Source organism: Podarcis raffonei, chromosome 4 (genome assembly GCF_027172205.1).
Source record: "Podarcis raffonei isolate rPodRaf1 chromosome 4, rPodRaf1.pri, whole genome shotgun sequence".
In the NCBI taxonomy this organism is placed as follows: domain Eukaryota; kingdom Metazoa; phylum Chordata; class Lepidosauria; order Squamata; family Lacertidae; genus Podarcis; species Podarcis raffonei.
This window is the reverse complement of record NC_070605.1, coordinates 27,415,884-27,441,125: the sequence shown is the minus strand read 5'-3', so window position 1 is coordinate 27,441,125 and position 25,242 is coordinate 27,415,884. Positions and strand designations below refer to the sequence as shown.

The 25,242-nt window shown below is 43.8% G+C and overlaps 1 protein-coding gene across 3 annotated transcripts in view; it reads left to right on the top strand.

Moving 5' to 3' along the window:
* LNX2 (ligand of numb-protein X 2) overlaps positions 1-25,242 on the top strand; it is a 73,809-nt gene that overhangs the window by 23,003 nt on the left and 25,564 nt on the right. Inside the window, exon 1 of one of the 3 annotated variants that reach the window (XM_053385944.1) lies at positions 5,965-6,062. The exons of 1 other annotated variant lie outside the window; for it this stretch is intronic. The gene's annotated coding sequence lies outside the window, so the exon portion shown is untranslated. Of the gene's footprint in view, positions 1-5,964; positions 6,063-14,360; positions 14,472-25,242 lie in introns of those variants that run through there. One more of the 3 variants, XM_053385942.1, reaches the window with a different exon arrangement.

The window sequence follows — 25,242 nt, the reverse complement described above, 5'->3', positions numbered from 1 at the left end:
TTTGGATGCATGTTTGTACAGTGGTACCTCGGGTTACATACGCTTCAGGTTACATACACTTCAGGTTACATACACTTCAGGTTACAGACTCCGCTAACCCAGAAATAGTGCTTCAGGTTAAGAACTTTGCTTCAGGATGAGAACAGAAATCGTGCTCCAGCGGCACAGCAGCAGCAGGAGGCCCCATAGGCTAAAGTGGTCTTCAGGTTAAGAACAGTTTCAGGTTAAGTACGGACCTCCGGAACGAATTAAGTACTTAACCCGAGGTACCACTGTACACATCATAGGTTGGTTCAGACATGGACCTAGTGTGTAGGTTGTGGTGGTGCTTGGCGGCAAGCATTATGCTCGTGTGCTCTCTTCCACAATGCACAAAATATTTAAGATGAACTGTTGTGTGGTGGTTAGAGTGTTGGACTACAACCTGGGAGGCCAGGGTTCAAATCCCCACTCAGCCATGAAGTTCACTGGTGCCCTTGGGCCAGTCCCTGCCTCTCAGCCTAACCTATCTCACAGGGTGTTGTAAAGATAAAATGGGGAGAGGGAGAACTGAGTCTGCTAGTTGAGCTTCTTGGAAGAAAGGTGGGATGTAGCTGAAATAATACAGTGGTACCTCGGTTTAAGAACAGTCCTGTTTACGAACAATTCGGTTTACGAACTCTGCAAAACCAGAAGTCGTGTCCCGGTTTGCAAACTTTACCTTGGTCTAAGAATGGAATCCGAACGGTGGAAGGGCACCAGCGGCGGGAGGCCTCATTAGGGAAAGCGCGCCTCAGTTTAAGAACGGACTACTACTAATACTACTACTAATAATAATAATATATTTCTACCCTGCCCATCTGACTGGGTTTCCCCAGTCACTCTGGGCGGCTTCCAACAGAAGGTTAAAAATACATTAAAGCACCAGTCATTAAAAACTTCCCTAAACAGGGCTGCCTTCAGATGTCTTCTAAATGTCATATAGTTGTTTATTTCCTTGACATCTGATGGCGTTCTACAGGGTGGGCGCCACTACCGCGAAGGCCCTCTCCCTGGTTCCCTGTAACTTCACTTCTCACAGTGAGGGAACTGCCAGAAGGCCTTTGGTGCTGGACCTCAGTGTGTGGGTTGAACGATGGGGGTGGAGACGCTCCTTCAGGTATACTGGACCGAAATGGATTAAGTTCGTAAATGGAGGTACCACTGTACAGGAACTAAGAATAAAATGTATGTAGTTACTTGGAGCTTGTCTTGTGTGACGCACTGTGGTAAACAGATCAAACGAGTGGGCCTACTCACAGGCATTTATACTTCTGAGATTGCCTCTTATTATTAAGGTGATTATTATGTAGCAGATACAGATGCACCCCCTCACCAATGTGTTTTACGTTGGGGATTTTAGGAATTCTCACTCTTTGACAAAAATGTTGAAAATCCTTGGTTTAAAGATCTAAGTATGCAACTTGCCACTGTACTTCTGTATGCTTAAGTCTACTTTATAGTTCTCTGGATGGGGGGGGGGGGAATCAAGTTGGAGACCAATAAATAGCAAAATCCTATTAAGCTCTGCCTTAATAGCTACATTCCTCTGAGCTAAGCATAGTCATTGGATTTAGGTAGCATCCATCAATGTATTTTGCAATGTTTTAAATTAACCTAATGATGCATCCAGGTTTTATTAAATCCAGTGCAATTTTTAAAACAAAGGGGCCATTCTTGCTCTTCTTAAGGTTGCTAGGTAAGCTCCTTCTTGATGAGACATTATAATAATTCTACACAACTAGAAATTGTAGGGACCTTGCTTGACAGTACAAGAGAGAGCTTCAATTGTTCCTTGGTGGTTTCTAATCAGAAAACATTGAAACGCTAAACAGTATTTCATTGTTAATTTGGTTGAAGCAATTTTGGAACAGCATTGGTAAAAGAAGCTATTGTTATTACTGGTATTATTATAATTACTATTTACCCACCTTTCACCAGCTTGTCCTAGGGCAGGTTACAATTTTTGCCACTTTTGCATTTATAAAAAATAAATAAATGAAACTGATACACTTTTTCAGTGTGTAGTGATGTTCATGTACCTTTAGCAGTTTCATGTGTGAAACTATGATTGATTGATTAAAATGCCTTTTATCCCATTTCCTTTTGAAGCTTACTTGAAGGGTGGGAAGCATTAAAATGGCATTAAAAAACGGTGCTCCATAAAACAGAGTAAGTACAGTCAATAAATCTTGAGCAATCAAGTCATTGGGTTGCTAAAATGAGAAAGCCCTGAATCATTTTGAAGACTTTGGAAACCCATTTTAAGGAGAAATTTCCACAGCATCAGACTCGGCTACATAATCCATATCTGCCTTTCCTAATTCTCTTGTTGTTCACTCACTGTCTGATGGCCTACTCCATCAAGGGTAGTCAATGTGGTACCTCTCAGGTGTTGTGGACTACTGATTCAGAAATTGCAACAAACACTGGCATTTGTCATTAATTTCCATTCAAATTTGTGTGACTATTATAGGTGACTATGGAACATTATATTGGGTTGGCTCCAGACTAAGAGCGCAATCCTAACCATGTCTACTTAGAAGTAAGTCTTAATTAATTCAGTGGACTTTCTCCCAGGTAAGAGCGGTTAGGACTGCAGCCTAAACTGCTTGGACTTAATTTCCATTAAAATCAATTGGTCAGGCTAGTCATGACTGACATAAGTCCCATTGAGCTTTTTGTTGCCATCTATCTGTCTCGAGAGACAATGGAGTGCGCCTTGGGGGATGAAGTCAAACCTCTGCATTAGCAGCACTGAAGTGACCTCCAGGAGTAAGCCTGGGCAGGTTGTACAGAGGTCTTAGACCCCTATGTTGGCTTCGCTAATGTGGTCCAAAGGAAAGCAGAGATATACATTTGGCACCAGCTTGGCTGCAGAAGTTGCTGGAAGAAGGTGTACCAGACGCCATCGATCTAAGGCTTCCACTCCAGATTTTTGTAGGGCTTACTCCTTAGCCTTTTCTTCTCCCAAATATATCCCATAAGGCAGTGGAGGTTTATGATCAGGGTTTTCCTTCTCTTAGATGGGCTACCTCCCCAAGTTGATGAGTCCCATCTGCCCCTCATTTCCCTCTACAACATGTGCAGAAATGACCTCCTTGACCATTGGACCTACTATTTGCCTTGCCTGCTCAATCTTCCGGTGCCTGTCTTCACAGGCGGAAGAGGTTCCTAACTCACTGAGGGTTTGAGACCCATTGGTTACCCTCACCTGGTTTAGCCCGCCAGTTGAAGCCATTTCCCAGAGTGTGGCCGCTGTCACGTGCTGACAGCTTCTAGGAGCCATAGGTGAGAGCTGAGTGCAGAGTGGGGACCAAAGGTGGACAAAGTACCCCAGAGGGAGCACGACGTGTTCCCCACCAGAGGTACTACACCTTCCCTAACACCCCACATAACCCTTTGACCTTAAGTTCCATTTCAGTTGACTTAATCTGGATCCAGTGAATTGGTTTTTTAAATAGTCAGATTCCCCTCTACCAATGGACATGATATTGAAGTCTTCCATAGGTTGTGTGTAAGTTATATCCTTAGTCCTGAAGAGGTAGAATGGACTGTCCCAGTTGAGAATGCCATTTTGGACAGCTCTTCTATGGTGTGTGCATGTGCTTTTAAAAATTGTTCCTACAGTAAAAAATATATGAGTGCATTGGGGAGTAATTTGGGCTAGAATCAGTCTGCCTAATGCATTAGGTTTTGTTTCATTTTCGCTTGCAGGTTTGTTGCTTTTTTCAGATGTGGGTGCGTTGAAAAAACGGCACCCCCTGCCTGCAGCTGAACAAATTAAATCCACTTTATGGCCTCATTCTGCTTCATGGGTAAACTAGACCTCATTTTATGACAGTCATGCTATCAGACCAACCTACTCTATAGGGTTGTTGTCAGAGGACAGGGAGGTTAACCCAGTTGTATGCCGCCATGAGCATCTCTGAGGTGGGGCAGGGCACAAACGTGGTGACAGAAATAAATGAATGCACTCCTGTGTCTGGAAATTGCCATCAATGCAGTCTTTTGTTCTAAGAAAAAGCCTTTCCTATGGCACTACAGCTCAGAGCTTGTCATATCTGAAGTGGTTTATATCAGGCAGGATTTCTGATAGAGGAGGACAGGTGGGGGTCAGAGAGCTGTAGACTCCAATTTACATGGCGGCAGCAGATGCCCTTGCTTAGAATATTATTACAGTGACAAGTCTTGGGGGCCCAGTTGGTATCTGTGTCCTGAAGGCCTGTATGAAACACTTTCAGTCTTGTTGCCAATTTTCAGCGAAAATTGCAAAACCCTGATGCTGCCTCCCATTCAAATTGGATGTGTGCCCCTGGACCAGGTATAATGGGGAATGTTTTACATCCTGAAGTTACTGCAGGAGGTGGACAGCTTATAAATAGAGCTGTTGTTCTGTTTTACATTCAGCCAAATTGACTTTGAGAGCTTGGTGTGGGCTGGAAGGAATATCAATTGACAGCCCCTTTCTTGTTTATCTGAGAGAAGTTTGAAGATGAAGGATGAAAAAAGGAATTTTATATGGGTTTTTTGTGTTCAGAATTTTGCTTCTCTGCTACAATAAAGACAGCAGAATGTGCTGAGTTGGTGTGCCTACAGTCCTCAAGAAGAATTTGGTTTGCCAGGCCTCTTTATCCTGCCCTCAGTACTCTCCTAAAACACCCCCCCCCTTGGCTAGGAAAGGGACCTTGTGGCCCACCAGATGTTGTTGAACTACAGCTCCCATAATCCCTCACCACTGAGCACACTGACTGGGGCTGGTGGGATTTGGAGTCCAACCACATTTGGAGGCCTGCAGGTTCCCCATCACTGTTCCAGGCCATATGTTATGTTGGATTTGGGGCAATTGATCAGCTGATTGTTGGTGATTACAGAGAAGTGTGTGTTTGTTCCAACTTGTGGCACATCTCTCCAGTCTTTTGGGGGGGGCAGGGAGGGGGCACAGCCAGGCCACAAACTTAAACTGGTTTAATAATCTCTCTACTAGGGGAGCTGTGGGAATTATAGTTCTGTGAGGGGGACAGGAGTCTCCTAATAATTCCCAACACCTTTAGCAAACTGCAGTACCCAGGATGCTTTGGCAAAAACCAAAGCAGTATAAAATCAATACGAATGATTAGTGTGGATGGAGCCAAGCTGATGAATAGCTGCTCACCTGGTCCCCACATTGAATAAAAATTTCCAGCAGACAATTATGCAATGAAGATTTTGTCTGTTGGAAAATATTTGACTGCTTTCTCTCTCTCCAGCTCTTCAGGATTTATGTATGACATAAATGTCAGGCGCACAGAATAAGGAAAAAATAAATAAATCCTGCAGGCTACTAACTTTTCTGGACTTGTTTGTAAGACTGCTCTAACAGCACATGCCAGGAGATGCTCATGGAAGGGAAATTTGAATCCCGTCCATGTTCTCTTGATTGCATTGTGCCATTTATTTCCACTCTATGCACATCCTTGCATTTTAGACAACCAGGTTATTTTGGCTTAGTGGTCTATGTTTGTTTCAAAACCACTGGTGCATATAGTGGTTTTGGAATCACCCCCTACTATATGCAGCAAGCACATGCTCTCAACAAGTACTTAAAATTTGGAATTGCAGGATGGCATTGCCTTGCTACACCTGGAGAAGCATTTGTATGCCTAATCCTAGCCTGGAGCATGTTTTTCAAGTCTTGATTTATTTAATATGCCCTCCAGGGAAAGCAGTTTGGATACTAACGCCCTGTGGATCCTTTTAACTATGACAGGTGCCACTACAGCACGTACCGAGCCGTGGTTGTCAAGGCTGAGCTTGCATTTATGTGCCATTATGTGCGAGAACCAATTTGCAGTGTTTAAAGCAGAGCCTGCAATAGGTCGTTGTGCTTAGAGCCTGCAATAGGTTGCTGTGGCTGGCGCTCTTTTAATTATTCCACTGGTGTATTTTGCTTATACTAGCACGCTGGCAGCTTTTCCTCTCTCGAACTTCTGTGTTATCATGTGATCTCCTCCTCCACTGGGAAGAACAATGCCTCTCGCCCTATGGCTTTACACGTTGCTCAGGTATGTCTTGCTCCTGCTTAAATTGCAATACAAAAGTGCGAGAGCACAGGAGAGAAAGGGGAATCGATATTAAGGTTGCTTTGACATTAGCAGCTTCTGTGGCAGCTGTTCTGAGCTATCAGCCTACCTTCCTGTGGAGGATTTGCAAGGAATCCTACTCAGGCGTTCCTCCTCATGATCTCGGAAGTGGGAATGGTGTTTTAGAGACTGCATTCACGTTGGGGGGGGGAATTGTTTTAGAGAAATCTCCCCAGAAGCAAGAATGCATGGGATCACTCCCCTCCAAACTGCCTTTGGAACTGAAGAGGGTAGACCTGGTAGCCTGAAATGAGGTTCACTTTTATGTTAAAATGCACTGTGTTTGAAAGGTAGCTTGTATTCATATGGCTTTTGCATTTTATGTTTGGCAGTCCATTCTAGCCATTACCTTAAGAAAGGGATAACAGCCCTCCAGTTGTTGTATACTGCAACTGCCTTCAGCCATAGCAAGCATACAGGGGTGTTTTGTAGTTGGACCAATGGCTTCAAGTTACAAGAAAGGAGATTCCAGCTAAATATCAGGGGAAACTTTCTGACGGTAAGAGCTGTTTGACCATGGGTAGGCAAACTAAGGCCCAGGGGCCGGATCCGGCCCAATCGCCTTCTCAATCCGGCCCACGGATGGTCCGGGAATCAGCAAGTATTTACATGAGTAGAATGTGTGCCTTTATTTAAAATGCATCTCTGGGTTATTTGTGGGGCCTGCCTGGTGTTTTTACATGAGTAGAATGTGTGCTTTTATTTAGAATGCATCTCTGGGTTATTTGTGGGGCATAGGAATTCATTCATTCCCCCCCCCAAAAAATATAGTCTGGCCCCCGACAAGGTCTGAGGGACAGTGGACCGGCCCCCTGCTGAAAAAGTTTGCTGACCCCTGTGTTTTACAATGGAACGCTCTCCCTCAAGAGGTGGTGGAGTCTCCTTCCTTGGAGGTTTTTAAATAGAGGTTGGATAGCCATTTGTCATGGATGCTTTAGCTGAGATTCCTGCACTGCAGGGAGTTGGGCTAGAGGACCCTTGGGGTCTGTTCCAGCGCTATGATTCTGTGATTCAGAACAAGATGGAAGACCCCATATTGGCTACCCTTGCCCTAAGAGAATTGCTGTTTCAACACAGAACATCTTTGTTGAATGTTAAGGCTTCTTTTAGGGGTGCAGAACTGGACCTAACCAGTGTGCTGGAGCCTTAATTCCCCCACCTCCTGTGAGCCAACTTTGCTCTTTGACAGGCGAATGGCCCTGCCTGTGATGATCAGTGGTTATGGCAAAGGCCCTTTGAAGGCCTTTCTGCAAATATTTCTGCAAATAAAATATTTCTGCAAACATACGAAGCAGGACTTGCTGATGGTGAGCCCCCTTGGGGAACACCTTAGTGTAGCCGATACCAGCAGGGCTCACTGTCAGCACTGATTGCTAACAGCAAGCTCCCTCTCTCCCAGCTTCCCCAGTGACTCAGGTGTGGGGCAGGTGGGGCATGGCTTGGTGGAAATGGCCTTGCAGGCAACGTTGAGACCTGTGCTGGCCCTAATTTGGCCTGTGGGCTAGAGATTCCTTACCCATGGCTTATACTTTAAATAGTCCAGAATCCCAGCCATCACGATGCTGCTGTTAAGACTGACCCTCTACTCTTTTGCTTTTAAATTCAACCCTAACAGAGGGTCCTAACTTCTCTGTAGTTAGCTTGGAAGGAGGATGGGGAAATGAGAGAGCTGTAGCAGGGATCAGAATGTGTATAATTTGCAATGCCAGACAAGCAGAAATACATATTTAATGGGTCCCAAAGTAAGAGATTAACTTTATTTGTCAAGCTTACTCTATTATTTATAGAGCCTGTACTTTTTGTATTGGAAACAGGGGAAAGTGTTGTGCCTTTTAGGTATGAGAGCTCCATCTAGTCTCCTAGGATACATACTCGGTAATCATTCTACAGTTACCTATTAAAGTTCTTGACTGTAATGAATGCAGACATCTCTCTAAATAGTCTTATTGTTAAATCACCCCCTGCAGAAAGCTTTTCGTTTGCATATGTGTGTGATGTTAGTGTCTGCTCCGTTTGGAAAGTTTTTACTTAAAATAACACACTGTCAGATTTTAAAAGAGAAAATGTTTTAAAAGCGGGGTGGACATTCTACGGCCCTAAACCTCGTTTCATGTGGCCCTTAGCGCAGTTTCATATGGGTGGGGGAACGTGAGACAGAGAGAAATAAAGGAGGGGTGTGTTGGGGAGATGATAATATGAAAGGAAATGGGGAGTCCTATGTAACAATCAGGGCAGATCACTGACCAGAGTAGGGATCGGGGAGGAAATCTATTCAGTTTGCATTTAAAGTTGGACTTGCTGAATTCTCACTTTCTGCAACAAAATGCAAAGCGAAACCCAGCCATCTTTTGAAATTCGCGCTTCTCCAAATTTTGCAATGCAGTTCTAAAATTTAAGAATAATAAAGCTAAATGATGCATAGAAAAATGCATATCCTATGGTAAAGTGTGCTCTATATGCTTTTATGTTTTAGTGAAAACAAGCTAGAAAAATGCATTATATTCAACACATTTTTGCCAAGCAGTTTTCCTATTAGGCAAAATTGCATAGAAAAAAAACGTATATATTAGGATAAATTCACATTAAAACACTGATGGATTCTCATGAGGATTTTGTTTATAAAAAATACAAACTGATGTGGAAATGTGGAGAACTGCATTTAAGACTGGAAAATTAACAGATTTACCCATCCCTAGGCAAGAGTGATCTATCCCTGCTGTAGCAGCCTACTGGAGAAGAAGAAAAATTGAGAGAGTATAAAAGAGGAAGAGGTGCCAGAGAGAGACAGAGACAAAGGGGTGGTCTCACCCACCAGTGATTCTGGCTCCACCCACCTTTGGTTGCAGCCACAGCCACTGCCAGACTATACCTGGCAGAAAATGGGGAGGTGGAATGAGCTATGGTCTCAGGGGATGGTCTGAGAGCATATGAGGCCACCACTTGGCTAGATCTGGGATGGCAAACTCCCTGGGAACCACATGTACTCTGCCTTGGGTTCTGTGATGGAAGAAGGGGTTGGGGGATATATGCATAAATGAATGAATGAATCAAATACCAGGTATTTGCAGGTAAGATGGTGCCCATTTTGAATGCTGTACCATGTGAGTAAATATCTAGCACCCTAGATATCCAGCACTCATTCTGTTTCCTTTGTTTTACTTTTACACTTTTAGGGAGGTGTGTGTATGAATTAAATCTAGGAGGCATTCAAAAAGGCATTCTGCTTTTGAAGTCTGAATTGATAGGAACCGTCCTCCTGTCTCATCCCCAACTTATTCTATTGCAAATGTAGACAAAAGTGGTGTCCCCCCCCCAGATTATGAATTTCAGATTGACTTCTGATTATGATTGTTTTGTGGTGATTCTCATGTTTTTAAGAAATGAGATACATTGCCAACGAAATCAGGGTGCTAGACTTGGATAGCCCGACAGCATGATGCAGCAAGCTCTTTTTATGTTATATAAGTGGTGTTCAGAACTCCCATTTGGTCTTGGAACAGGTTTCAGGGGAACACAACTTTCGTTCCAAGTAATCAACAGAAAGCAAATTGTGTCAGCATCTGGTATCATGATGTCATGCAAGATTAAAAATTAAACCAAGAATGTGAGTTGGCCATCTATTCTGGTAAACTGTGTACTATGGCATTTTCCTTGCTTGACTCACCCTTTCCTAGACTTTGGCAATCTGTGTACTGAAGCATGGAAGTACTTTGTTTCCAAGAGCGCTTCTGTGAGCTGCAAGTGATATTTGCTGATTGGGGGGGCCACATGCAAAGGAAACTAGGACTCCTGTACATTTTAACAGCTATGCTGAAGAGTATATGAATGTGTCTTATACCAGGTGAGATTAATGGTCTCCAACCTGCTGCCTTCTAGATGTGTTGGACTACAACTCCCATCAGCCTCAGGCAGCATGGTTGGTGGACAAGGATGATGGGAGCTTTAGTCCAACAACCTCTGGAGCAGTGTTTGAAATTCCCTGGCTGCCAGGCATCTTTTGCTATTGCCTTGGCTCCAGTTACAAGTGTGTGGAGATTTTTGGGCACTGGGTTGGTGACTGACATCTCCAATGAGCAGCTGACTTATGCGCAGCAAAAGATGTGTGTCTTGTGCTTCTGCACTGCTACGCGAATCATAGATCCCTTGCTGAGCATCTTAGTCCTCCATCATCACATCAAGGAGAGTAAGCATAGGGCTGAGTACAGATGTATTTGACTGTCTTGCAGGCCACCCAAATGGAACTCACAGCCCATAGTTTAAAAACCTCTGCCTTAGCCCATAGTTAATACAGACGTACCTTGGATCCTGAATGCCTTGCGACTAGAATGTTTTGGCTCCTGAACGCTGCAAACCCAGAAGTGACTGTTCTGGTTTGTGAACGTTCTTTGGAACCCGAACGTCCGACGTGGCTTCTGCGGCTTCCGATTGCGTGCAGGCAACTCCTGCAGCCAATTGGAAGCCATGCCTTGGTTGTCAAACGTTTTCTGAAGTCGAATGGGCTTCCAGAACGGATTCCATTCGACAACCAAGGTACAACAGTACCATTTCTGTTTCCACTATGTGTGTTTCTCTTTCTTGCATACTGGAACAAGCAAATTGTTGTAAGGACAAGCTTACAGTCAAGCAATGTAGTTGAGATCATATAATCACAGAATTGTAGCATTGGAAGGGACCTCGAGGTTCATCTAGTCCCCTGGCAAATAGACATTCTGTTGTGGCAACTGCAACCCAGGCTTTCGGTGCCATTTGGTGCCTAGCTTATATTATTATTATTATTTATTTCATTTTTATTCCGCTTTATATTTTTAAGAAAAATCTTAAAGCAGTTTACAGTATATTAAAATGTCAATAAAACATCAATAAAACAATCTGAAGAAAGTCAAATGTAGAGTATACAGACAAAGCAACATCATTAACAGAAACTAAAATATTATCTTAGAGATTTCAAAATAAAACATTACTAAGGAGGTCAACTACAGAATACATATTTAGCACAAGCAAAGTTAACAGTTTTTAAAAAAACATTTTAAAAAAAGTCAAATATAAAATGCACATTTAAAACAGCACAATTCACAAAAGAATAAAATATTGGCATAAGCATGGCACGGCAGTTTGGCAGGCACAAAAAGATGGGGCAAAATAATCCTATAGTTAGGGGTTGTTGTCAGGCATAGTGATGTCCCTCTGGTCTCACCAGGAACCTCTTCAGTGAGTGTTTCTGCACTGCACTGGCCAAATGAAGAAGGCTGGTCTACAGTGACTTGGCACCGGCTATGTAGGGTTTCCAAAAGGACACTTTCTCAGCCTTACCTGGAGGGAACAGAGGACCTTCCGCATACAGGGCATGTGCTGAGCTACAATACAGGTGTATCTCTACAAGCAATAGCCACTGAAACGAGAGCCTTTCCTCCTTCTCTGCAATGGGTCACTTGTTTGCAACATGGGGGGCAAGCGTCTCATGAAAAACATGATTACTGCAGATTACCATGCTTTTCTCCAACGCTCCTGATATTAAAAAGTTATGATTGCACGGAGGAGGTCCATAAAAGGGAAATGATCTGAAATTGTGAATGGTTTATTAAGAGTAGACAAGCATAACATACATTTGAAAATAGGTTTGGAAATGGAGGGGCACCCCGGTTTGATCTGACAAATGCTTTCTTAGAAGGCTCTAATGCTTTTCATGGCTATAGAATTATGAAGATTAAAATAGAGGGGTGTATTATGCCCGGCTATTGACTTGAACAAATACAGCATTATCGTAATTTGTATGTTCTTTTTCTCCCTTGGATATAGACAAGAGTTTACATAATCATCTAAGGGCCATTTGCCTTTGAGACGCCTGTCTGCAGGCTGTGTTTAAAATCCTTTCTCTAATATTGATAGTGTAGCAAGCTGCATAAAGAGTTGTTAATCTTTCCAAACGTGGCTTCTATTTAAAAGAACACTTCCCCAGAAGTGTCACGTGGACGTCGTTCGCGTATTCCTTTTGCACTCCATTCCTTTTTCCTTAGCATAAATGTATTGCTCAGTTTGCTATTGCTTGGGGCTTTTTTTTTGGCCTAAGATTATCTTTATTCCAGTAAGACGTCTTAATTAATTTTTTCAGGGTGCCAGAATTCACTGTTAACTTTCTGTGTCCCTACCCCATTTCCTGTTCTGTTTTGTAACGATTAACAGTGCAAGCCTGCACATGTCTACTCATAAGTAAGCACAGCTGAGTTTTATTTTGTATTTTTCAAATATTTATAAACCACTAAGACTGATAAATTATCAGACTGGTGCACATAAGACAAAATAAATAAGTATTAAAGAGATACCAGAAATAGCACAGTTAAAGTAACAGTTCAATACCAGAAGATGATGTGCAGATGACCCCCAAGCCCACAGATAAGCATATATTGAAATTTTCAGCAGGTAAATAAAGTCTTAAGCATGTATCTGAAGGAGTAAATGGCTGGAGGAGCCCTTATCTCAGATGGAAAGGGTTGTAGTTCAGTGGTAGAGCACCTCCTTTGTATGTGAGAATGTGGCACTTGAACTGGGAGAGGTCTGCTTTCTCTGCCTCCATCACTTGTACCTTAGTGGGGCCAGATCAAAATGTTCTACGGGGTGGATCTAGCTCATTAGCTGCCCATTGGACCATGCTGACTTGGGCTGCAAGTTACATGATCTTTAGGTTGCACATTTCACTCCTGGCAATCCTTAGTGGAGAGGGTTCTCCAGATTCTGAGTAGCTTAACAGTACACAGCCATCAGTCAGGAGCTTGAGCTGTTTGCAGAGTTTACTGTCTGTTCTTTCTATGCTGGCTGATCTTTGCTTTTTGCTGAAAAAAAGCATGCAAAACAAATTACACCTGCTTCTTTTAGATCACACGGACAATTCTACCCACCCACCCTTAATCTTATTCCATTTTCACCTTACCAGAAAGGAGCTTGTGAACTAACTGTGCCTCTGGGGCTGCTTTTCATACTTCTCATACAGAATTTGGGGTCTTCCAGTGTAAACGTTCTAGAGCAGCCCTTCCCCAGCCTGGTGCTCTCCAGATGTGTTGGACTATAATTCCCATCAGTCCCAGCCTGGCTAGAATACCAGCACCTTAAGTTCAGGTCCTCCTTGGCAAATAGGTGACCACTTCAGATGCAAAGTTTTCACATGAATTGTATCTGTAGAACCAATTACAAAAGCATTCCAGTGATCTATTGTTACAGCCATTTTGCTGTGCTTGAATTGGAGAATAAGGATGTTGCATCGGTTGAGAATGTTGGCAGGATCAAGACTTACAGCAAGAGACTCCAGTTTCATGTTTGTTATCCTTGAAACATATTAATGTACAGACATGGGGATCCTGGGAATAGGTGATTTTAGAAATGGAGCTGTCCTGTCTTGCTCCATCTGGACCAAAGAGACAGAGAGTCCTGAAAGATCTCTTGGGGCGGGTGGGTGGAGTTGGAACTATCACCCATTGCTGTGACCCTGCCAACAAGTTATATATGCCGTGGAATAACTTGGTACCTAATGTGCTTTGCTAGTGGAATGCTCTCATTTGGATTACTGTGACTAATTCATTTTTTTTTAAAGGGACATGGAACTTTGGATTGAGAAATTTTCCAGTCTCCTTTGAGAGACAAGTGCTTTTCTGATGATGCACAAGATCAAAGGGCATTCATTACACTCTCTGCTTCCTCGTTTTTTTCAGATTAGCTGCAAAGCAAAAGCTTGAATTGTAAACCAGCTTGAGCTTTTGGAAAGGCAATGTAAAAAGAAAAATGTCTTAAATAAAAGATGCAGTTGTGTAAATGTACGAGTAAATGGAACTGCAACCTTTGGTAAAATACTTTTTTCTGCTTTAAAAGGTTCAGCGTTAACAGTACAAAAGGACTATTGTCATTTCAATAATCATTTTAAAAATCTTGCAGCTTTCTCTGTTCTGATCTTTGGAAGCACACACACTTGTCAAAAAGGAAAGGGTTTGACGGAATGCATTAGACTTTCTAATCTGAAAGAGCATCCCATATACAGTATTAAGAGTTGTTGGCCACATTGAAATTCCTGTGCAAACAGATTTTTCACCCTCCTCCCTCCCCAAACTCACTTGACCAGTGGGGGGGGGGGGAGGTCTGGTTAATTATTCCCTTTCTTAATTGCATGGCTGCAAGCATAAAACTCTACCCTTCTATATATTCTGGCTAAAAAAAGGTTTTGGTCTTTTCTTGTCAAGAGATCTTGTCTAGCTTGTTTGAGTTACTTGATTGTATGGTATAAATTACTTCATAACTAAGTCGTACAAGAATTTCTTAGATGGAATTGGTGAGCGTGTGTGAAATAGGGTATGTACTTTTCCTTTTTGTTATAATTTGATTGATCAATATGCAGTTGTGATTAATGAACTGTGATTACTGAATTTCTTTTGGTGTCTTTATGTTAATGATACAAAGCCTCATCCCCGCCCCCGGTTCACTGTTACATATTTTTCGGTGGATTATGGTGCATTAACATGCATATTTCCTTTACATCTATGTTTCAGTAACTTTCAATGCAATCCTATGCATGTCTACCCACAAGTAGACATCTAATTCAGTGGGACTCGGTCCCAGGTAAGTGGCTATAGGATTGCAGCTTCCTCCCTCCTTCCTCCCCTTCCTTATAATAATGTCTATACAGTGCATGCACAAGCGTAGTCTCTGGTTTTGCAGATTGTAAAAACTGCCAGAATTTTTAGTACATTAGTTATTAGAAGATGATCCTGAGATGTTCCCAAGAGACCAGATTTAGCATCAGGCACAGAACTCAGCACTGGTGATGAGGGTGAATTTTGGGGTATTCAAAATGCAAACTCCTGCAGTTTGAGATGCTTCACCCCCAATACAAGGCAATCCCAGACCCTTCCAAATTTGGAACAGGGCTTGGTTTGCTGTGTACCAAAGTTTGACCATCGCTTCTACTGATGCCAACAAAATCTGCCTCCTGATATCGCTGTCCTCTTTTCTTCCTCCCAAGCTTACTTAATGGTGGGGCAGTTACATATTGGGGCCTCGGGAGCCCTGGGAAACAGCATTTCCCATGGCTCCTTGAGACTGGAATGCTGCTGCTGTAGGGATCCAGGCACCAGAGGGGAGTCCGAGAGGGGAGACCTTGCTATCCCTGCCGCGCTGCCAGGGAAGGGATGGCATTGGGCACAGGAGTTGATGGGAATGGGGGAGGATGACCTGATCCTTGCTTTTGCAGCTTTTCCTTTTGCAAGTTCTTGAAGGCTCAGTCGTGTTTTGTTTTTAGTGCTTGCAAGTCTAAAACAAGGGAAGTTAAGGGGCATTTCCTTATCAGCACTCAGCAGCCTGAGCAGCTTAGTTTTATTTTATTTTACCCAAACGGCTTTAAATCCTTATTTGCTGCTGTATATGCTTGAAAGGACATGGGGCTGATGCTTTCTGTGATATCGCAAAGACATCAAGGAGGCTGGGTAGGATTGCCAGTGGTGAAGGTGGGGGTGGGGGCAGGGCTTCATTGTCCCACAAATATCCTTGCCCTACCTCACAATGGCCACAAACAAAATTAAGTATTAAATGCACATTTCTTGGAACTCGGCGACTTACGTAGCTTGCAGAATTTAGCTTACTGGGGCGGAAGAGGTGGGGGCAGTTTTGATTCCCGTCCTTCTCTGCAGAGTACGCAGAGCTCTCTGTATAATTTATTCTAGAACCTAATATTAGCTTTTCGTAAGACAACATACAAGAGGTGTCCTTGAGAGAAACAGAAAGAGAGAGGGAGAGAGAAAGGAGTTAGCACTCTTTTTAAAGTCGCTGCTGTAATTAAAGCCTGAAGCTTCTTGTTACTATGGAAACGCCAAGCGCCACAAATATGAAATGCAGGTTCCAAGGCCTCTGTTAAATGTGCCCTAATATTCTGCGTTCGTAAGGTTGAAGTTGTGCTTTCTGAATGTGCTTCCCCCTCCCTCTCTGCCACCAACAGGCAAGAGCCCTTTTTGCATTCGCAAGCGCACATAAATCTTGGGGGGGAGGGGCATTCACAAGTGCATGCTGAAGCGGAGCTGTTGGGGGGAGAAGGGATGGGTGGCAGGGAGACTGAGGCTGAGGTGAAGAACATAAAAAGAGCTCTGCTGGATCAGGCCAGCGTCCTGTTCTCTCAGTGCCCAACCAGATGCCTGTGGGAAGCTCACAAGTAGAACAAGAAACTATGGAACTCACTCCCTCAGGAGGCAGTGGTCGCCGCCGGCCTAGATGGCTTTGAAAGAGGATTAGACAAATTCACGGGGGAATAGGAGGCAGTATTGCTTCTGAATACCAGTTGCTAGAAACCGCAGAGTACAGTGGTACCTCGGGTTAAGTACTTAATTCGTTCCGGAGGTCCGTACTTAACTTGAAACTGTTCTTAACCTGAAGCACCACTTTAGCTATGGGGCCTCCTGCTGCTGCCGCGCCGCCGGAGCCCAATTTCTGTTCTCATCCTGAAGCAAAGTTCTTAACCTGAAGCACTATTTCTGAGTTAGCGGAGTCTGTAACCTGAAGCATATGTAACCTGAAGCGTATGTAACCTGAGGTACCACTGTATTGTTGCCCTCAGGTCCTGCACTGTGAGAACAGGAAGCTGGACCAGATGGGCCACCAGTTCCTATTCCACTTTTGCCACTGCTGATATGTTCACTTCTTCCCCCTGGGCCCAATCTGTGCCTCTCTGAGAGGAGGAAGATGAGATGTATAGAAGTTATCGCTCCTCTCCTTTCTCGCCAATGCAGCCTTGAGAGGGCAGGTGAACAGGCAACAACAGTAGGAAGGATGAGTAGCATCACATGGGACCCCTATTGGGGTCTAGGCCTCAACAGATGCTCAATGATGCCAGCCTTGTCCATCAACCAGAGGTCTAATGGCTGCTGGGTGGTGTCTTGAGTGCTATGTATGCAGAAGCTGAGGGGGGGGGGGAAATGGGATCCCTTTCCCAAGGTACCAAATATTGCCATTTCAGTGCTGGGCAAATGTGATGTCTTTGCACCCGAAACTTTTCAATCAAACTAGACCTCTTCCTGTGAGGGCACCACACTTTTGCTCAGCGTTCAGACTGCAATATTCCATAAGGTGAGGAGATGTGATTCATCTGGAGGCAAGGGGAAAAGGTCTGCCACAAATTATCCCAACTTCCCTTCTGTCTTTCGTAAACTTGGCACCTCTAATCTTAGCCTTTGCTTCTGCCCGTCTAGCAGCATTTTCAGCTTCCTGCTGTCAGCATCTTTCTTGTGGCAATGTAATATATTAGTCATTTATACCCAGTTAGAACTAGGAAAGCTTAGCATAATGCTGAGCCGGCCTCCAAATGCTTTGTGTAACAATACCGAGCAACATGGGGATGGCTGTGGGCGGATGTTTTCAAGTGTTTTTGTGGACATTGGGGGCAAGCCCCTCCAGATGTTGTTGGACTCCAACTCCAACACCAAAGTGACCCCCCTGGGGTGCAAGCCTGGGCAGAGTGTAGGGAAGTCCTGGGATGCCCAGATGACAAGACCTGCTCCCCCTCGGCCTCACTGACATGGTCTAAAGCAAAGCAAAGCTATACGTTTGGCACCAGCTTGGCTGCAGGAGTTTCCAGAAGCTATAGGAGCCAACTCCTAAGGGCCTGAAGTCCCTTCACCCCCACAATAGAGGCTGCTGGCCCCCCAAGTTGATGGGCATTGCCATTCAATTGGTGTGTGTGTGTTCTGTGTCTTGTGATCCATTATGCAGGGTGGGGCTTCCCTGCCCCCCCATACAGTGGTACCTCGGGTTAAGTACTTAATTCGTTCCAGGTGTCCGTTCTTAACCTGAAACTGTTCTTAACCTGAAGCACCACTTTAGCTAATGGGGCCTCCTGCTGCTGCCGCGCCACCGGAGCACGATTTCTGTTCTCATCCTGAAGCAAAGTTCTTAACCCAAGGTATTATTTCTGGGTTAGCGAAGTCTGTAACCTGAAGCGTATGTAACCCGAGGTACCACTGTATTTTATTCAAGTTGGCTCCCTCTGCCGGATGGAGGTGTACAAGGCACCTTCTTAGGGACTCCATTCTGGATTTGTGTAGGATTTACTCCTTAGCCTTTTCTTCTCCCAAAGATATCCCACAAGGCAGTGAAGATTAAGGATCAGAGTTTTCCTTCTTCTAGATGGGCTACCTTCCGAGACTGACAAGCTGCATTTGCCCCTCACTTCCTTCTGCAGCACGTGAAGAAACCACCTTCTTGACTGCTGGACCCACTATTGGTCTCAATCTGCCAGAGTCTCACATGCAGGGAAGTTCCTAACTCACTGAGGGTTTGAGACCCATTGCCTACCCTCACCTGGCTTAGCTGGCCAGTTGAAGCCATTTCCCAGGGTGTGGCTGCTGTCACATGCTGACCGCTTCTAGGAGCCACGTGTGAGAGCTAAGTGCAGGGTGGGGATCAAAGGAGGACAGACTACCCCAGAAGGAGCTCGACGTGTCCCCCACCACAGGTACTGCCCTTACCCTAACACCCCTTACACCCCAATGTCAATGGAAAATAGTGGCTGGATAAAAGTGGGCCCTGATTATTACTGTCATATAATTAGCACACTTAAATAAAAATGGTGGGTGGGGTGGAATCAAAAGAATATTCCTTACAGTTTTGCATCGTTTGTCATTCCTGCCCCCCCCCCGCCATCAGTGCATCTTCAATCATGGAACAGATCCCCGTTGAGGCAAGCCATGTTTGATGGAGGGTGAAGTCATCAGAAATTGACGCGGAGCTTTGTTTTTGCTTTACAGCGCCAGATGCTTGTCGTGAAAAATATGACAAGATCAGATATGGAGCCGTTTATGTTGTCTCTAATTATCCTGCTATATCAGTGCCTAGTTAAGGCAGCTGGCTAAGCCCCCATATAAGATGCTGTAATTCTGCTGAGCGCTGAGATGGGCCGAGCATCTGCTTCGGAGCTGCGGCGTAATTAGGCTTAAATCCGAACTCTGCTTATAGGGTTTTTGTGCTTTTTTTGTTTGTTTGATGTTAGTCAGGTGACGTATAGATCACTGTCAGAACAGGTTCCTGTGGAGTGGACGCTAAGGCAAATGGAAAGCAAGGCAAAGGAAGTCTGAAGCCAGCGCAGTCAGTTGCTCTAAAGCGGAAATGATTCCCTATCCTGTTTAATTACTCCATTTGTTTCAATTATTTTAAATTCCTTTCATAACTGATTTGGAACTAGTCATTCATTTCCGTCCTTTTAACCTGTTTTTGTGCCTTCGGTGGCAGACAAAGCCACTTTACTGGCATGAAACTGTCAGACCGTATACATTTAAAGTTGTATCATGCCACTTCCAGCAGCCACGGCTTCCCCCAAAGCATCCTGGGAACTGTAGTTGGTTCAGGAACCCCTATTCCCACCACAGAGGTACAATCCGCAGAGTGGTTCATGTCTCCTCAGTCCCTCTTCCCAGGGAGTCCTTACCTCCTCAGCTATGACTCCCCAACACAATGGGCTGCAATAGAAGTGGGGGCACATAAGCACTTTTGGGGGCCAGTTCAGCAATCCGTGGGTTAGAGCAGAGTTTCTCAAACTCGGGTCTCCGGCTGTTTTTGGACTACAAGTCCCATCATCCCTATCTAGCAAGACCAGGTCAGAGATGATGGGAATTGTAGTCCAAAAACAGCTGTGACTGCCTGTGAGGTGATCCAAGGAGACATGGAGTGCAGAGAAGAAATCAAGTCCGGAGTAAATGCATGTGAGAACCAGGCGTAGGCTGGTGTGAATCATGCATTGGTTTTCATCACGGGATTGTTCTGTTGGTGCAGCCGCACCAAGCTCTGCGCCCAATTAGCAAATCTTAACACAACAGAAGCCGCATCGTCAATTGTGCCCTCCGGGAGAGATGTTCCTTGTCATACTATTTCTTAAAAGGATAAACTACAAGATGTAATTTGTTAGAAGCCACCTTCTTAAGGCTGCACAGTGATGCTCACTGACAAATCGCAGTTACAAGCGGCATCGTGATCGGGAGCACGTTGTGCAAAATTTAAAAGAAGAAGCAGTAGCATCAGCCACGCTATTCGGTTGTCATTCTGAAATTCCAAGTGGCTCATTTCTGAGTGAATTATGTGTTTTGAAAGGCAGATTTTATAGCTCTTTCTCTCTTTCCCTTGACACTTGCTATCATCTTGCTTGCAATTCTTTTACTAGTATTATTACTGTTATAATAATAATCTACCGTGCCCAAGGTACAGTGTTTGTGGTGGGTGCTAGATATTACATCATGGGAGGCTTGGGGGGGGGAATAGCAAAAAGAGAAGGGGCCTTTTTAGCAGCAGCCCCTGGTTTATGGACTGCTCTCCCCAGAGAGGCTCTCCTGGCACCAAAAACAACATCTTTCTGGTGCTAGGGGGTTTCTCTTCTCTCAAGCATTTCACTGTTAAATTTATACAGCAGTTGATGGTATTTTGGGGCTTATCTGGTTGTCTCTGTTGAGGAAGGCATGGATTTGTTTTATGGTCTGATCACTTTTTTGTTTGTGCTGTTTTTAATAATCTTGCACCGTGTATCTCTTTGAGCCTTTCTGCATAAAGTGGCTCATGAAAATCCAGGCTTATCATCAAGGTCTAGTTATCATGAGCAGCAGATAAGATTGTAAACTTATACACCACAATTGATTGATTCTTCTTCCTTGTAAACAGATTCCCTATATGTTGCAAACTAGTTGTCATACAGAAGGGTTCTAGCCTCTTTCTACCTGCAAGTTTTCTATATTCAGGGAATCGGGATGCTCCTCTATACAAAAAAATCATTTTAGCCCTCATCTGCAATAATAATAACAGTTATTATTATTTGTACCCCACCCATCTGGCTGGGTTTTTCCAGCCACTCTGGGCAGCTCCCAATAGAATTAAAGATAATAATAATCATTTTAAAAAAGCAATAAAACATCAGACATTAAAAGCTCCCCTAAACAGGACTGCAGTCATATTTATCTGTGTTCTGTTTTATGTACACATTCATTCATTCTCATATAAGCACAGGGCAGCACACATGGCATGCTTTTCATCCCTTTTTTGCCTTCACAACAACCCTGTGAGGTAGGCTAGTTCAAGAAGACAGTGACTAGCACAAGGTCACCCAGTATGTTTCATGAAATAGGCCCAAATGACTGATGGAAGGCACCCAATTACCTGAATCGTATTTGGCAGGTGATAACTGAACTGTTGCACACAGGGTATATAGTGGTACCTCGGGTTAAGTACTTAATTTGTTCCGGAGGTCCGTTCTTAACCTGAAACTGTGCTTAACCTGAAGCACCACTTTAGCTAATGGGGCCTCCTGCTGCTGCCGCGCCGCCGGAGCACGATTTCTGTTCTTATCCTGAAGCAAAGTTCTTAACCTGAAGCACTATTTATGGGTTAGCGGAGTGTGTAACCTGAAGCGCCTGTAACCTGAAGCGTATGTAACCCGAGGTACCACTGTATGTACAATGCACTATTTTCCCCCGGGGAGCACCTGGTAATCATTTCAGCTGTACATAGCAATGCCTCATCATGACTTGCAGGAGCCTTGTACTCCAAATTCAGGAGGGATGAGCCTTATCACTTGGGATAGCACTGTGATATGACCAATCTTCTCTCCAAAAACCTTGATGGGTAGCAATTTAGCGCTATGGTTCATAAGCTATGGCTCTCAGGATGTTGCCGAGCTACAACTCACCTAATCATCCATGACTGTTGGCTGTGCTAACTGGGGCTGGTGGAAGTTGGGAGTCCAATAACATCTGGAGCACCTCTGGTTTCCCATCCCTGGTGTAGGTGATGACAGACTCTCCTAGTTTGACTATAAATCCCATTTACTTCCTCTTCCCTGCTCAAGTTTACTTTGGATCTTTGTTCCTTTGCCATTCAATCAACATTGTGAAGATAAAAACCATCCTCTCTCCAACTACGGTTTACATGGCTCCATTATATTGGTACCTGCCTCCATCATCAGTGAGGGATGTTTTCCTCTCCTTGCTGGGCTAATGATGAGAGCAGCACATCTATTACGTTTGAGAAATTGGGGTTCTGTGCTAAGAAATGTTCTCATTTTGCAGGCAGAATGTCTTACGCTTAGAGTGGGAGTAAATTTTGCATAAAATAAAATTACATGCTTTATTTTGGGTGCATGCCCAGATTTGCATGGCTCTTTCCTCCCCTCCTCCATCCACTTGTCATGTGTGCGAAAAGAAAGGAAAAATCAAATTGTAGAACAAGCACATTATTTTTGTCAGTCCATTGACAAGCTAAGAACTGACTTTCATAGCAAGTCTAAGAGGCATGACAACATTCAGATATTTTACCACCTGCCCACCACTCGCCTCAAGCAAGGTACTCAGAAGGATCTGTAAGGCTCAACCAGGAAATAGTCATTAGAATATCTAGCATGCATTCTTTAACCCTATGCAAAAAGTACAGTACATGAGCAGCTTTTGACTTCTGAGGGGTTGCAGAGACCCCTAAGTGGAACTAGCAAATCTGCTGTCTAAAATCTTTCAAAGTAAAACACAAAAATGTGCCAATAAAGTATCTGTTTTCTACTTGGGTATTGCTTGAAAAAAAAATTAACATGGCATGCAATTATTGGGAGCAGACAATGTTGGGCCCAATATTATTTACATGATTAAGATTGCAGGGTGTACGTGTGTGTCTAAATTCTTAGTACAGCCAAACTAAAGGAATTCTGCATTTTTAAATCATAAAGCATAATGGGCTTAAATTGGAACAGCCAGGTCAGAGAGGAAAATAAACAAACCAGTTAAGAAAGTTAAAAACATAGCTGGAAAAACATTTAGACGCTACCTCACCCCTGTCTTTTCCACCAATTGTTCAGGTGTTTAGCAGATATCCTCAGTTACGGAAACATCCTGACAGTCTACCACATCAAATCAGTTTCCTCCAAATATTTTCAAAACATCTAATGCACATGTGATTTCCTGCCTTAACCAAATGGTGGCCGAAAAGGAAATGACATTTCAAGGCTCTGATGTTATAAGGCAGAATCATGATCACTATGTAATACACTGAATTTTATGGTCAGAGTTCCCGTTCTTTCTCTTGCTTGGAAACCCACACTGTTGGTACTCATAAGGAAAAGTTTCCATCAGCCACATGAGGAATGAGAAAGAAAGGAACAAAGTGATTCTCACAGTAGCCGCAAGAGGAATTCATTGCACACATTAGAGTTGTGCATGCCAGTTCAGATATTGGCACTCTGAATCTGCCCCCATTTGTCATCCGTCTCTGCTGCTGCCAGTCCTGTATCTTGATAGCATCTCCTTTTATTCCAAAGCAATTTAGTTTGCAGCCAATGGAAAATATGGCTTGCCTGAGAGGGTAGTTCAGGCATAGGCAAACTCAGCCCTCCAGATGTTCGGGGACTACAACTCCCATCATCCCTAGCTAACAGGACCAGCGGTCAGGGATGATGGGAGTTGTAGTCCCAAAACATCTGGAGGGCTGAGTTTGCCTATGCCTGGGATACTTCATGAAACCTGCCAAGGGAGAATGCGGGAGAGAGTCCATGCAAAGGATAGCAAACTCACAACTAAAGCTGCCCTACCTGCCCCATGACTGTTTGCAGAAGGCAACAAAGCTTTTGAGAATGGTCCTTTGGCACAATTGTCTGGGAATCTTTGATAAGAACCTAGGAATCTGCCTTATACCGAGTCAGATCATTGCTCCATCTAGCTCAGCATCACTCGGCAGGGGCTTTCCAGGATTCCAGGCAAAGGTTCTCTCCCAGCCCTACCTGGAGATGCCAGGGATTGAACTTGGGACCTTCTGCTTGCAGGGAGCTATGGCCTCTACTGTGCAACCAGGCACAAATGGTGCCAAATGGAATAATAAGCTAATGCAAAACAAAAATAGGCAGATTTGCTTGAGTTGCATCATTATTTGGGAATTCCTTTTTGTGGTGCAGAATCTGGATTGCTGAGACACTGTATGAATATTTTTAGCACAGAGTATGCACTGTGCTGATAACAGTGATCTTCCTTTCAAGGTAACTGAGAAGAAGGGTGGTGAAACAAGGTGTCATTACAGGACTTAAAGTGTCAAAGTCACACAGGGCTGGAGCCAGAATGTATTGTAGCATATCTGGGCTAGTTTAGGCTGTGCATAGCACACCATTAGTTCCCCAGGTGGGGGAATGCACATTTCAGTCCACATCAACAGATAAATTGATTTTGGGATTGAGTATCATTGTGCTTATCCATATTTGCATTAATTGCACTCACAGATCTCCTTCGCGCGACTGGGGCAAATACATCTGTTGTCAACTAATGCCAGGAGCATTTGTCATTTCGACAGTATTCCTATTAAAAATGGATTTGCAGTTGTCTTCATGATGGGTTTGCTGTGCTGTTCAGCTACGACTGAAACGTAAAATACAAGATACAATATTTGTATAATGCAATATTTTGCTGACACGTATAATACAAGAATATGCCTCAGCTGCTTCAATCTGGAATGTTCAAGAGCCTTATAGATTGCATAGCTTTGCATATTTGCTGGGAAATAAACATTTTTAGGATGCACTATGTGTTTTGTCACCCCGCCCCTCTGGAATTATACTACCTGATAGGAACAATCTCCAAACCACTTAACTTTCCATTGATTTCAATGGAACTGCTTTGGATAGAAAGATTTTGCTGATGGCAGCCATACAAGGCAATCCTTTTATAACCAATCTTTGGGATAAGTGTGATGATGCATGTTTTTGCGCAGAGCAGTGGGTGGTGTATATGATGCCTTGTTCTGGTTGTTGTTTTTTAAAATATTTTTTGATTTTGTGCATAAATAAAAGGCTTACACACAATCATGAATAAATGTAGAATCGATGCGACTATTTTGCTTATGACTAAGTCATCTGGAGGAAGGAATTGCTACTATGGAACAGTTTCCAAACGCAAAAGGTTACCTACAAGAAAACATGCCAATGAGAAGCCTCTACAGTGGTACCTCGGGTTACAAACACTTCAGGTTACAGACTCCACTAACCCGGAAGTAGTACCTCGGGTTAAGAACTTTACCTCAGGATGAGAACAGAAATTGCGTGCCTGTGGCGGGTGGCAGCAGGAGGCCCCATTAGCTA